Source organism: Micromys minutus, assembly GCF_963924665.1.
Source record: "Micromys minutus genome assembly, chromosome: 9".
NCBI lineage: Eukaryota > Metazoa > Chordata > Mammalia > Rodentia > Muridae > Micromys > Micromys minutus.
The window spans coordinates 63085415-63098303 of record NC_137978.1 but is presented as its reverse complement, the minus strand read 5'-3'; the positions used below and the strand labels follow the sequence as shown (position 1 = coordinate 63098303).

Genomic DNA, 12889 nt, shown 5'->3' with positions numbered 1-12889 from the left:
GGCACGCATTTGTACCCCCTGGCCACATTCTTGCCCTTTCTGGCGATTGCATTTAGCACCTAGAGTGCCTGAAAAGTCCCTAAGCTAAATCTGTCACTCTTGCCCCTTTCCTGGGTGCTCATCTAGCTGTTACTTCCATAGCTGTCTGATGGCCACTCAGGGTGATTCCAAGGTGGCTGTCATTCTAAGTGGCGAGTCTTTTGACTCTGTTATTGCCTACTTGTCTTTGGTCAGACCTCCTACTTTTTAAAAGGTATCTGATGCTGACCGCTTTAGTGTGTGTGCTTGCTTTGCATGTGTGCGTACGCACTTTAGTTTTTGAGACAGGTGGGTCTTACTGTATATCCCTGGATGTCCTAGAACTCACTACGTAGACCAGGCTAGTTCTGAACTCTTAGCGATCAGCCTTCCTCTGCCTCTATAGTACTGTGACTAAAGGCAAGCCACCACACCTGATTGGCTAATCTGTGTGTTTATGAGTGTACCTTTCTTATGGAAAAGTGGTGTCTGCATAGTTGTAGGTACCCCCACAGTCTTCTTTGGCCAGGGTGGTGGTAGTGGGTCTGCTGTGGTTCCTGCCTTGTACAAAGGCCAGTTTTATCCTCCAGCTGCTCTCAAGTCCTAGGCTCCTGTCTTAGTCATGGTTTCTATTCCTGCACAAACATAACCAAGAAGCAAGTTGGGGAGGAAAGGGTTTATTCAGCTTACACTTCCACATCGCTGTTCATCACCAAAGGAAGTCGGGACTGGAACTCAAGCAGGTCAGGAAGCAGGAGCTGATGCAGAGGCCATGGAGGGATGTCACTGCTGACTTGCTTCCCCTGGCTTGCTCAGCCTGATTTCTTATAGAACCCAGGTCTACCAGCCCAGGGATGGCTCCACCCACAATGGGCTGGGCCCTCTCCCCTTGATCACTAGTTGAGAAAATGCTTTACAGCTGGATCTCATGGAGGCATTTCCTCAAGGGAGGCTCTTTTCTCTGTGATAACTCCAGCTGTGTCAAGTTGACACAGAACCAGCCAGTACAGGACCAGAAAGACTGATCGAGGTTTGCTCTGGTTTGAACAAGAAACTATAAAGGAGGGTTAGGGAGGTATCTGTGCTCTCCACGGAGGGGGCCTATGATCTGTGCCCAAAGAAATGTAAAGAAATGCCCAAAGTTGTGAGGTTGGGTTGAGCTTGTTTTAGCTGACACCGTCCCTGCTGGGTGGGACTTCTGAGCTAACCTGGGGTGTACTGAAGAGTCTGGGCCTGGAACCTCTCTCCCCAACCTTTCCTGTAAGGCCCAAGAGTAGGACTCAGTTAGGGTAACTCTCCCCCATCTGTGTGGGATTATCTACCATGGCCATGGTATCTGCCAGCTCCCCCCCCCCCCAGCTCCACAGAAGACACATTTATTTTGATACATAGGAAGTGGGAAAGGGTCTGTTGTCTCAAAGTGAAGGTGTCCTTCCTGGTCCACGAGCCTTGCTGAGCACCCACCCAGCCTTTGGGTTTTCCTTGATATTCATTTTGTTCCATCTTGACCCGATCTCCAGGAGCTGTCTCCGTCTTCATTCTAACACAAAGCCCACATCTCAAAAGGGTCTAGTAAGTTGTCCTATGTAATACAGTCTAGGGATGGCAACCCTGGGGCACCTGTCCCCAGAACTCTGACTTCTGATCCTACACTCACTGCCCTGAAGAGAGATGTCTCTGCACCTCCCCCCAACTTTAACACGGATAATAACAGTGGACTTTATCCTTCGCTGTGGTACTGACATTTGGGAGTGTTGGGAATGAATGAGTCCACAGAAGCAGTAAGAAGATTAAGCTTAAGATGATCTTTTCCCCCTGCATTTTGTTCACAAAGAGAAATCTACCTGTTGTCGGTCTTGTGGAAAGGGCCCTCTTATAACAGCCCAAACAAAGCCAACAGCCTTCCCAGGCTGAAGTCCATCCATGTAGTAACTGCCTCTCTTCCTCGCTGTCCGCTGCCGTGCTAGCGGTAGGCACTGCTGTGAACAAGCCACCCACAGCCGAGGGGCTCAAAATAACACAAGCACATTTATTTTCTGGGCACTGTGGGTTGGTCGAGCTCTGGTCGAGTGGCATGCAGGTTCCTTGCAGGAAAGCTCAGAGGCCTTGATCTCAGGTCGGGTTGCTTTACAAATTCCATCGAAATCCAGTCTAACCTCATTCTATGTGGGCGGAAAGGGGCTCAAAGTAAAGGAAGCAGAAACCTACCACTCAGGGACTTAAGTGTTGCAATTGGACCCAAAATTTAGGCTACTGTCCCGAGTCTGGACCTGCCTCTTACTGAATATTCCAAAGGTCCTGGCCAAGGACTTGGCAGGGCAGTGGGAGTCTATAAAGCTGGCTGTGGTATCCCCAAGTCAGCCATCCAATGGGGTGTTGGAAGAGACTTCAGCTCAGGAGGTGTTTATCCAAGACCAAGCAGGCCATCAGAGTAGATTTGACCTTGCTTTCTTCACCCTCCGAAAGGACTGTTAGAGATGTATGGCCACCTTCTGGCCTGTGGTCCTGGAAGTCAGCATCATGAGACATCACTGAGAAGCCTGAAGTCCTGAGGCAGAGCCCTGTCTGTCGAGAGTCTTCCCCTTCCTCACACAGAGGGCTGAATACAAAGGGCTCGTGAGCAAGGTTCGCTTTGGAACCCCACCTCCGTGTCCTGAGCCCTTCTTCTGAGGTCTAGTCTTCTTTCTAAGACTTAGAATGTGTTACTATCTATGTGCCTATGTGTGTGTGTCTATATGTGTGTATGTGTTTGTGTATGTGCTCATGTTTATGCTTTGCAGCTTCATATATATATATATATATATGTATATTTATACATATGTGTGTGTGTGTGTGTGTGTGTGTGTGTGTGTGTGTGTGTGTTTTGCCTGTATACTGTGTGGGTGCCATGCTCCTCCAGAGACCAGGAGAAGGCATTGGATCCTCTGAACTGTAGATGGTTCTGAGCTCCCATGTAGGTGCTAGGAACTGAATGCAGAGCCTCTGGAAAAGCAGCCAGTGCTCTTAACCCCTGAGCCAGCTTCCCACTTGCTTAAAGTACAAGATTCAGAAGTCTCTAGTATATCCACAGGGTTATACAGTCACCAGAGATGTAATTCTAGATCATTCTCATCCCCCCTCCCCCAAGAAACCGCCATGCTCCGAGCCCTACCTTAGTAATCCTCTTTGTCTCTACAAATCTGCCTGTTCATGGCATTGCCTGTAGAAGGAATCAGGCAATGTGTGGCCTCAAGGCTGCCTCCTGGGTTCCTTGTGTAGTGTGTGTATCTCCTTCCCTGGTTTATTGCCAGACAAACTTCCACATGTTGAACATCTGTTTCCCTTTCTCTCGGGTCCATAGCTAAGAAGAGAAGTGCTGGTCTATATTAGATCTATATCAGAGCTGAAGGTCCACCGGAGGAACTGCCAGGCCAGTCTCCAAAGCGATCTCTCTATCCTACGTCCCCACCAGTGGTGCTAAGGGGTTCTGTTTCTTTCTGACCACCTCTTGTTATTGTTGCTTCGTGACTGTCTTGTTGGTGGTGGTGGTGGTGGTTTTTTGTATGTTTTTGTTTGTTTGTTTGTTTTATACAGAGTCTCAATATGCAGCCTTGGCTGGCCTGGAACTTACTATGTGGATCTGGCTGGTCACCTGCCTCTGCCTCTCAAGTAGAGTGCTGGAATTAAAGGTGTGTGCCACCATTTCTGGTCCACAGTAGTTTTTATTTGCATTCCTCGGTGACACTGATTTCGCCAGATGCCGAACATCTTCTCATGATCATTTCTCATGTCATTTGCTCATCTTCTTTAAAAAAAAAAAAAATAGAAAAGAAAAAGAAAAAAAAAGTTCATTTGCTCCCTTACTTGGTTTAAACAAAATAGTGATTTACTTTTAAATTTAAGCTGTAAGCATTCTTGATTTTAGACCCAACTTCCTTATTAGATGCATTGTTTACATATTTTCTCCTGGTTGGTGGACTGTCTTTCTACTCCATAGTGTTGTTCTTTGAAAGACAAGAGTTTAATTTTGCTAAAGTTCCTTTGACAGCTTGTGTTTTTGAGATCATACTTAAGAAACCAACAACAAATTCCATGTCAGGACAATCTGCTGCTGAGATGCTTTAAAGAGTTATAGCTTGGGCTCTTTCAGATTTTTGTTGGATTGTGACTTAATTTTTATATACTGTGTGGAGTAAGAAAAGGTATGTTTCTGTTCTTTTAAGTGGGGGGGTATCCAAAAATAATTATTTGTTCATTTTATGTATATGAATATACTGTCACTGTCTTCAGAAACACCAGAAAGGGCATCATACCCCATTACAGATGGTTGTGAGCCACCATGTGGTTGCAGGGACTTGAACTCAGGACCTGTGGAAGAGCAGTCAGTGCTCTTAACCACTGAGCCATCTCTCCAGCCCAGCAGGTATCCAGTTTTACAGCCCACTTGTTGGAAACACTTCTTTTATTTATTTGTTATATCACTTCATCGCTCCCGCTGTTCTTTTTAAAGACATAAACATGCACATTACACTTCTTTATGTTTAATTTAAATTTTAAAAAATTTTGTTGTATGTGTCTATGCAAGCACCTGCCTGCGTGTAAGCCCACCATGTGCATGTCTGGACACTGAGAGGGACAGGAGACTGCAATGGATCTCCTGAGACTGAATTGCAGACCTTTGTGAGGCACCATGTGGGTGCTGGGAATCGAACCTGGGTCCTCTAAAAAGGCAGCAAGTGCTTACTGCTGAGCCAACCCTCCTGCCTCTTTTATGTTAAAATATTTATTGTGTTACTGTCTTTGAGCTTACAGGAAGCACACTCGATTGTTATCAGATAGGAGAGATTAGGTCGTGCCTCGTTGTCTAATAGTTCAATGTTCGATGTCAGTAGCTGATCAGCTACACTTCAAGTATTGTCAGGAGGACTCTGCCTGTGATGTACCTTCAGGGGTGTACTTTATGTAAACAAGCGTTCACAGTGTCAGGGCTAGGGAAATGATTGTGGCTCTTCAAACTTCTGTCTGTAACGACACAAGTCATTCCATCTTTCACTGGCCCAAGGAAATCACGTGGTCACATGGAACATCAAAGGAGTCCACCCCAGGACAAAGCATCCCCGGGGATGGCAGGCTGGAAACCTGAATGCTCTCTTTTCTCCCTGTAGGGTACCAAATAGAAGCAGCTGATTTTGCCTTTCTGCTGTGCACCTGAAACTTTAACCATTGTAAAGAAACTCAGTCCTTTTAGACTGGTACCTTTTTAGGTGCCCAGAACAGGATGAAATGGGGTGCTGCTTCAGACCCCGAAGTCCCGGTTCGCTGCTTGCCAGCTGCCGAGTCCGGAGCAAGTTATCTGCCTTCTTGGAGCCTTTGTGTCATACTCTGTCCTACTTGCAGAAGAATGAGCAGTAATGGATAGGAGAGCCCAGCATAATGGGAGCAGATAACACTCACCCAACCCGCTGTACACCCCTTCTTCCCTATCAGCACTCAGGGTCCCCAGTGAGCAGAGGTGGGTCTAAGATTACAGCAGACTGTATCCACCTAAGGGACAAAAAGTGCACTTGGTCTGGCTTCCACCAACTGCACTCATAACTAACTCATGAAAGCTTTCTTTTTCTCCATGTCAGAAAAAGGGACCCAGGTACAATCAAAGCCTCATAAACCCCCAGTGTGATACTCTGCTTGAGTCACATGAATGTTCCGCCCTTTCATTTTTCTGGAGAGCAAATAAATACCCACAAGGAGCAACCCACCACCTGTGGGCATTTGGCTGTAACACACTTGTGAGTGCTCTGCAGAAGCATCTGGCTCACCCCAGTTCCACCCAACTCTCTGTACACACGCCAAAGAGGATCCCATGGTACAATGGGGATTCAGAGTGGCAGGAAGTGCATTCTAGGAAACTATGCCCATCAGAGAAATTGTAAGGGGACAGTCCTGCTCCAGAGCCATCACTGCAGGCTGCCTGGATACAAAACTCCAGCCTGTAGACTCCAGACTGGACAGACGGGCTCGGCCATGCCTCCTGAACTGCATGCAGCAGCCACAGACTCTGTTTTCTTCTCACACCATGTGGACGTGGGGTTGCTGGAAAGAGAAGGAAGGGTCAGTCCTATATTCCCTGAGGTCTGGGGTCTCCCACCAGACAGCTGGGATACCCAGAGCCGAATTTGCCCCTTCTTTTACAACCAAGAGAGACAGAGACAGACAGACAGACACACACACACACACACACAGAGAGAGAGAGAGAGAGAGAGAGAGAGAGAGAGAGAGAGAGAGAGAGAAAGAGAGAGAGACAGAGAGAGACAGAGACAGACAGACAGACAGACAGACAGACAGAAGAGAAAGCACACTTCCTCACACGAGATCCTGGGGGAATCTGTTTCTTAGCCCAATCTTGGTGCATTCCCTGGCATGTTGGAGTACAGGGCGGGTGTCCTTCTCATGTTCTTCTCACTTACCTACTTTGGGTGTTGTTCATAGTTGACCCAAGGCAATCCAACAATCAGTGAGGACACAAGCCCAGCTGCACTGTCTGTCGTTCAGAGAGAGACGAGGGCTGTCCTGCTAGCCTTGGAGACTGTGATGAATATACAGTATACATATAGAATATACAGTACGCATATAGAATAATGTGCAGATCACAGATGCAAAACTAACACTGTCCAGGTCAACCATAGAACTGCAGATTCAGAACCTACAGCCCCATAACTTCTAGTCACTGCTCAGAAGCTCAAGGTTCCCATATCTAGCTAAGAAAGTAACAATGGCTAACTCTACAAAGTGTTTACATCAATTTAACACTTGCCCCATAGACACAAATGAACAGACCACATAGGTAGCCAGCCAGTGTGAGCATCTGACTGAATTTGGGCAATTTGTATCCAAAGTTAAAGTGTCCTGCTGTGTATGTCCCTTAGACAGAGGCAGAAGCCACTCACTGTGTGCTGCAGCTCCAGAAGTGACAGTGCTATCAGCATGGTTCTACCCACAGTGGCAGGGAACAGTGGGGTGGCGAGGTTTAAGCCAAGCCCTAGATATCAGCAGGTTACCCTAGAACATGAAGGGTGTTGGGAAGTTGTGGGGCCCCTATGTGGGACCAGGGTAGAGGCGTATGGACTCCGAAGGACCTGGCAGGAGTGTGAAGCTGCTGAGGAGTCCTGATTGTGCTAGCACAGGCCTGAGAAGTGGATGTGCTCACGACCTGTCTGTGGCCGGACTCAGCCACCTGCTTGCTTTGTCTGCTTTAGAAGCATGAACACCGTGTGTCTTTCACTTGGATTCTAACCACGGATTCACTGTTGGTTGTTCGAACTTAAGGGCTATGCAAAAGTGTGTCGTTTTCATAATCTAATTGGGTAGGATCAAGAGGCACCTGCCTTTATCTGTAGCGATTTGTAACTCATATGGCAGGAAAGACATAACGTCATTTTAAAAGCCAATATAAAAGAAATGCAAACAAAAGATGGGCCATCAGAAGCCCGCGCAAGTTAGCAAGGCCTTGGTGGGCGAGTGATTAACTGAGTAAGAATAGAATATAAATGTCTGAGAGAAACAAGGGTCGGTGGCATTTCTCTGGGACGTCTGAGAAGGTTGTGGAGACAAGGAGCCTTTAGAGTTGTGTTTAGCTTTGTAGCAGGAGGCAAAAGAATATTTTGGCAAAGTATCCAAGTGGGTGATTACAGCGCTGTAAGTTGGAGAGAGCGAGGCTAGAACTGTGTAGGCGAGGCCCCATGACTCCAGCTAAGGAGTTGAGCTCTGAGCACAGAACTGGAAAAAGCCTTAAACTCCCAGGGGGTGCAGTCACTGTCACAGCCCTATGGTCCTCAGGCCCCACCTCGGACAGCGAAGTGTCCCCCTCCCCCAGCTCTCTGCATTGCAGACGCAGGGGCCATAGGGCCCCAGAGAGTGGGCTGCCTCCCAACCCCCCGACGGCGCTGCACAGCCAGGAGCTGCAGCGGCCCGTCGGGCTGGGCGACGCCCTGCCTGCGAGATGCATCCAGGCTGGAGGCCGAGGGAGCGGCCGCGAGGGCAGGGCGGCGGCTCGGGCCCCACGCGGCCCCACGCGCGCACGACGCCCTCCAGGCCCGGCCCGACGCCGTCCAGCGCGACACCGCCAAGCTGGGCGCAGTTCCGGCGCAGTCCGCGCGCCGAGCCGCTCCGCGCCCCACACCTGCTTCTGCCCGGCTCCGGGTGACGTAGCGTACTTCGATTGGCCCTCGCGGTGCTGGAGGCGGAGCCAGGTGCGGTGAGCTCACCGCCGCGCCCCTCCATTGGCCGTGCGGGCGCACTCGGGCTGTGGCGGGGAGACCGCGGTACCCGGAGCCCAGCGCAGCGTTCCAGCGGCGGCTTGTGGAGTGGAGCGACTCGGGCGGGGCCGGGCGGGGCGGAGAGCCGGGCACGGGCGTCTGGGCGCCGGGCGGACCAAGGGTGACTGTGCTCCCACGTCCCAGTGAGTGTGCGCGAGGCGGAGGGGCGAGGGCGGAGGCTGGCGCGCGGGCGGAGGCGTGGGGACAACACGCGTGCTCGCGGGGGCGCGAGCGAGAGTGAAGAAGGAGAGCGTCGGAGGAGCTAGGTGCAGGCACGGGTGATTCTGGAGCGCGTGAGAAGCAAGGCCATTCGAGTTGTGTCTTTACAGGCGCGGCGGTGAGTGCGCGCGTGTTTATGGCGCGAGTGAACCCTGGAGTGTGTGCAGGGACCTGGTGTTGTGGGGGCGTGTTTTGGAGCGAGTTGGGGTGTGGGGGGAGTGCAGTCGCAGCAGCAAGTCGGTTTGAGGACTGCGTGTGAGGAGCGCGTGTGGGTGTTCGGATGAGCGTGGGGAACCGGTCTGTGTTTCTGGAGCGATCGCTGGCGCGAGGCCCGTGTTTACAGGAGGGCGTGTGTTTGGGTGAGCGTGCGCAGAGCAGGTGTGAGACACGCGGGCTCGTGGGAAACGGAGTGTGTTTACGTGCGCCAGCGAGCGCGCGGGGCCGGGCGTTGGCGCGCGTTTCTGGAGCGCGCGTGTTTATGTGCGGCGCGGCGGGGGCGCGCGGGCGGGGGGCGCGCTCCTGCTCCGCGGCTGCCGCGCTGAGCTCCCCCCTGTCCGCGGGCCCGCGCCCCTTGCCTGGATCCCCGCCCGCGGTGCGCGCAGCGAAGGCCGCTTTGTTTTCCACGCACCCAAGGCAGGTGGCGAAGTTGAGAGGGAAGGTGTGGAAGAACTTGCTGAGAGCTTGGCTTACCTGCAGCCCAGAAGCAAGGGCGAGGAGGCACCTTCTTCTTCATGGCCACCCATTTAGATGCCCAGGGTGGGTCGTCTTGCTTTTTGATTCTCCGTGGTTTGCACGGTGTTAGAATTAGCACTTAATAGGCTACTGTAGAACAGCAGGACCCACTTCTGAGTCTTGCGCATTGTCTTCCTGTCTCACTTTTCTACTTCGTCCACCAAACCTGAGGTAGCAATGGGAGTAGCAGATCCAGTAAACAACCAGGAAGGCTCTCGGGTCTTCAGAGTGCCTCTTACGTGACTTAAAGGGGCTTAGTTCCTCCTCTCCAGGAAACCAAACTCACATATGATAACTGTGCTCCCGACCAGTTTTGTGGTAAAATGGATAAACAGTAGCTAGACAGAATTTTCCTCTGGTCTTTGTGCACAAAAACTATTACTATGGAATCCAGTAAGGAAAAACATTGAGCAGCTCACAGCGCTTTTCCTGGTCTGTGTTTGTAGGTAAATCATTTGTTATTTGAAAACCAGAGTTACTGGGTAGCAGATTGGCTTGTGGGTCTTTTTGTGTTGGATTTAGGGAATGATACTCTCTAATGTTTTAGGAGACAGCATCTACTTACAGGAGATGTTTGGTTTAGTGGGTAAAAAATGGCATTGAAGTTGTGAATTGCTTAGGAACCTCGTGGGGTCTTTGGTTAATTTCACTCTGGACAATCCAAGTGGACATGAATCATGTAAGGAAAGAATTAACATTGTTGCATCGTTGAAGGCTTTTAGAATCTCAGGCATGCGGTTTCAGGCTTTCCCTCCGCCTTGCATTCAGGACTGAGCCGGGTCCTCCTTCCTAGAGTGTCCCCCACTGCTGCAGTGTAGGCTTGGGCTGCTTCAGAATTGGGGGTAACAGGTGGAACTGAGGATTCTTTGTTTCACATGAGCAAATCAAGCTGAAGAATCAGTTGCCAGTGAAAGTATCCAACCAAGAAGGCGTGAAGCTCTTACTGACAGCTTGGATTCCAGGCTCAGCTCTGGAGCGGCTGGCCCCTGGCAGTGTGGGACATGTAAATTGGGGGATCTAGGGTTTCCTTTGGAGATCTGTCATAATGACTTCGGGTGTGCCACTCTTTCTCATGAACTTGGAAGTTACAGTACTGTGTGTATAGCCTGCTTTAAAAAAATGTTTAAAGAAAATCGAATACGTTCATACAAAACAGTTTTTCATGCTGCCCAGTAAAAATCACGGGAGACCATTTTGTTAGGCTTGGCACAGCCCTGTGGGGTTTTCTGGAAGCCTTCATCTTTTCCTAGCTGGGTGTAGCCGCCTTCCTCAGCTCCTCACTGTTCTCTGCGTGGCTGGTGTGTCTTTTCATATGTAAAGGGCGTTGCTTCCTCAGGTTAAAAAGGATTTCTTGTTTGTTATCTCTTTGAGATTTTCAAGAGAGGAGTCTCAGTCTGGTGCCAGGTCTTCATTATTAAACATTAGCAGAGAATCTGGTCACGGTGCCCGAGCCTAATATTTGGGAGCTGATTTCAGTTACGTGTTTCTTTGCCAAAAAGCTTCTGGCAGCTGTGCGTGGTGTGGTTTATTTGTGAGTAGCTCACCTTCCATCCAGGGGGATGGGGGAGGGACTTCAGGGAGGCCACTGAGATACAGATTACACGTGAATCCAGATAAAAATAGATGAAATAAAAGAGGATTAGACAGGAAATTGAAGGAGAGAGAGAAAGAGAGCGAGAGTGCCGGGGAAACTATTGAAATTAGCAAACAACACTGTAAAATCTTACGCACTTCCTAGGGTTTGGCCATAGCTTTACTTAAGGCTATCTAACAAGTGTAGACTAAAGTCACATGGGAGTAATTTTATCTTTCTTACTCTTCTAAGATATCACATAAGGTCAGACAGCCACCGAGTCATTTTAAATAACAGTGGGAGAAATCCGGATGATATGTATTAAGTTACGTCAATGGTCACATGTTAGTATTAGCCACATTTGGGAAGTGCTTATTAGCCTACTAGGTGACACATAGGGTGTTGCCACCTTGTGTCATGGGGGTCTTGGTGCTCACACTTGCAGAGGTCTGTTTGAATAGACTCACTTTCGGCAAAGCACCTGAAAGCCCAGAAGCCGAAAGACTTCTTGCCGTTTTCCACTGTTCTCACACTTGGCTTGCCACACAGTAGGCATCTCTGCTGCTCTTACATTTGGGCTACCACACAGTTAGGCAAACAAGATGCTTTTGCCATCTGGAAAGTCACTCTTTAAAAGTGACAAAATAGCTTATAAATAGTGTCCCCCCCCCCCAAAAAAAAAACCCCGCAGGCGTTGAAGGGGCTAGTTGAATGATCTTTCTTGATGCTTCATTTTTAGAGAAGTTTTTCTTGTGGATTAATCAAAATTTTGACAGTATGGTATCTTTTATTTGTTGAATTTTGCATTGTTGTCTAAGACAAGCATAGCAGACATACCATGTGAAGAGATGGGCCGACCTTTCGAAGCATCTACTGTCTACAGTGTTTCAAGCAGATTGTAACTGATAAGAACAAAGTTGCAGAAAGGAAATATAGGAAGAGCAGGTGTTTACAGTAATTAAAATGCAAGAGCAGATGTTTCAGTAATTAAAATGCTGATAAACTTAACATTTTTCTTTTTGTATTGTGGGGAGCAAGGATAAATAAATAGGGGTTTCCATTATTTTAAACTAAGACATGTTAACTTCCTTTTTAACAACCATATCCTCTGTACGCCGTCTCCTACCTAGCGGTTCCCACCCCCATCCAGGTCTGTGACTTGGCTGCTGAGTACGGATCTGGTATTAACGTCAGGTCAGAAGCTTCTGTATGTCAACACTCCATGTTAGATTTTGTCGGAATAGCCTCCAAGCTTGATTCAGGTCCCTCACTGATTCAGCCTCCTCTAGCATCTGGACTAGACAAGTGTCTGTTAGCGGTGTGTGAGGTGGGTGTGGCTGCAGTTTCCTTCCCCGACTCTCTCTGGCATGATCCGGTCTAGGTGTCGAAGCTTGACACACACCGATGAAGACCTAGCTCGGTCTTATGCACCTCGATAAACAGCGCCAGAGAAACGGTGAAAATATTCTTTAAGCTTGAAACCAACATGATCCTATTTATACTTTAGGTCTGGTCTTGTCTCTTGGCAGTCTAGACACAGACGTCACATGATCTCCCACTGAGGTCGGTTCAAGGTCTCTGCTGGATGTGAGCCCTTCTTAAGTGGTCTTGAGGTGGCCCTAAAAACCTGGACACTGTCTGTACCCATGGAAAGTGGCTAGGTCAGACATGTGGATCATCTTCCTGGGTTTCTTAGGTTGGCGGGGGAGCTTACTGTCCAGGAATGCGTATAGGCAACAGCTGTTTGATGTCATGTCATGCAGCAAGATGGGTACTCGGGTTGTGCCCCCACTTTGCCACTAACTGAATTAGTAGGGACTGTCTTATATCCCTGCCCTTCCACCCCTTACCTACTTCCGAAAGCTGTAAGTGGCTCAGGAAGTCGGTTTAGTGGGCCAGCACCACCAGTTTTTAAAATCAAAAGTGTGGTGCCCATGGGAAGTGCTTTTGTTCAGGTATCTGTGTGTCTGTCTGTCTGCCTCCTGCCTGTCTCGTGGGTTCTGTTGCTGTAGGCCACAGTAAGAAAGAGTCAAAAGGCAATTCCTGAACCGCCTCT

General features: G+C 49.2%; 1 protein-coding gene across 10 annotated transcripts in view; it reads left to right on the top strand.

Annotated features, from left to right (window-relative positions):
- CAMTA1 (calmodulin binding transcription activator 1) overlaps positions 1-12889 on the top strand; it is a 773163-nt gene that overhangs the window by 716566 nt on the left and 43708 nt on the right. The window contains exon 1 of one of the 10 annotated variants that reach the window (XM_080921349.1): positions 8424-8452. The exons of the other annotated variants lie outside the window; for them this stretch is intronic. The gene's annotated coding sequence lies outside the window, so the exon portion shown is untranslated. Of the gene's footprint in view, positions 1-8423; positions 8453-12889 lie in introns of those variants that run through there. 10 annotated transcript variants of the gene reach the window in all.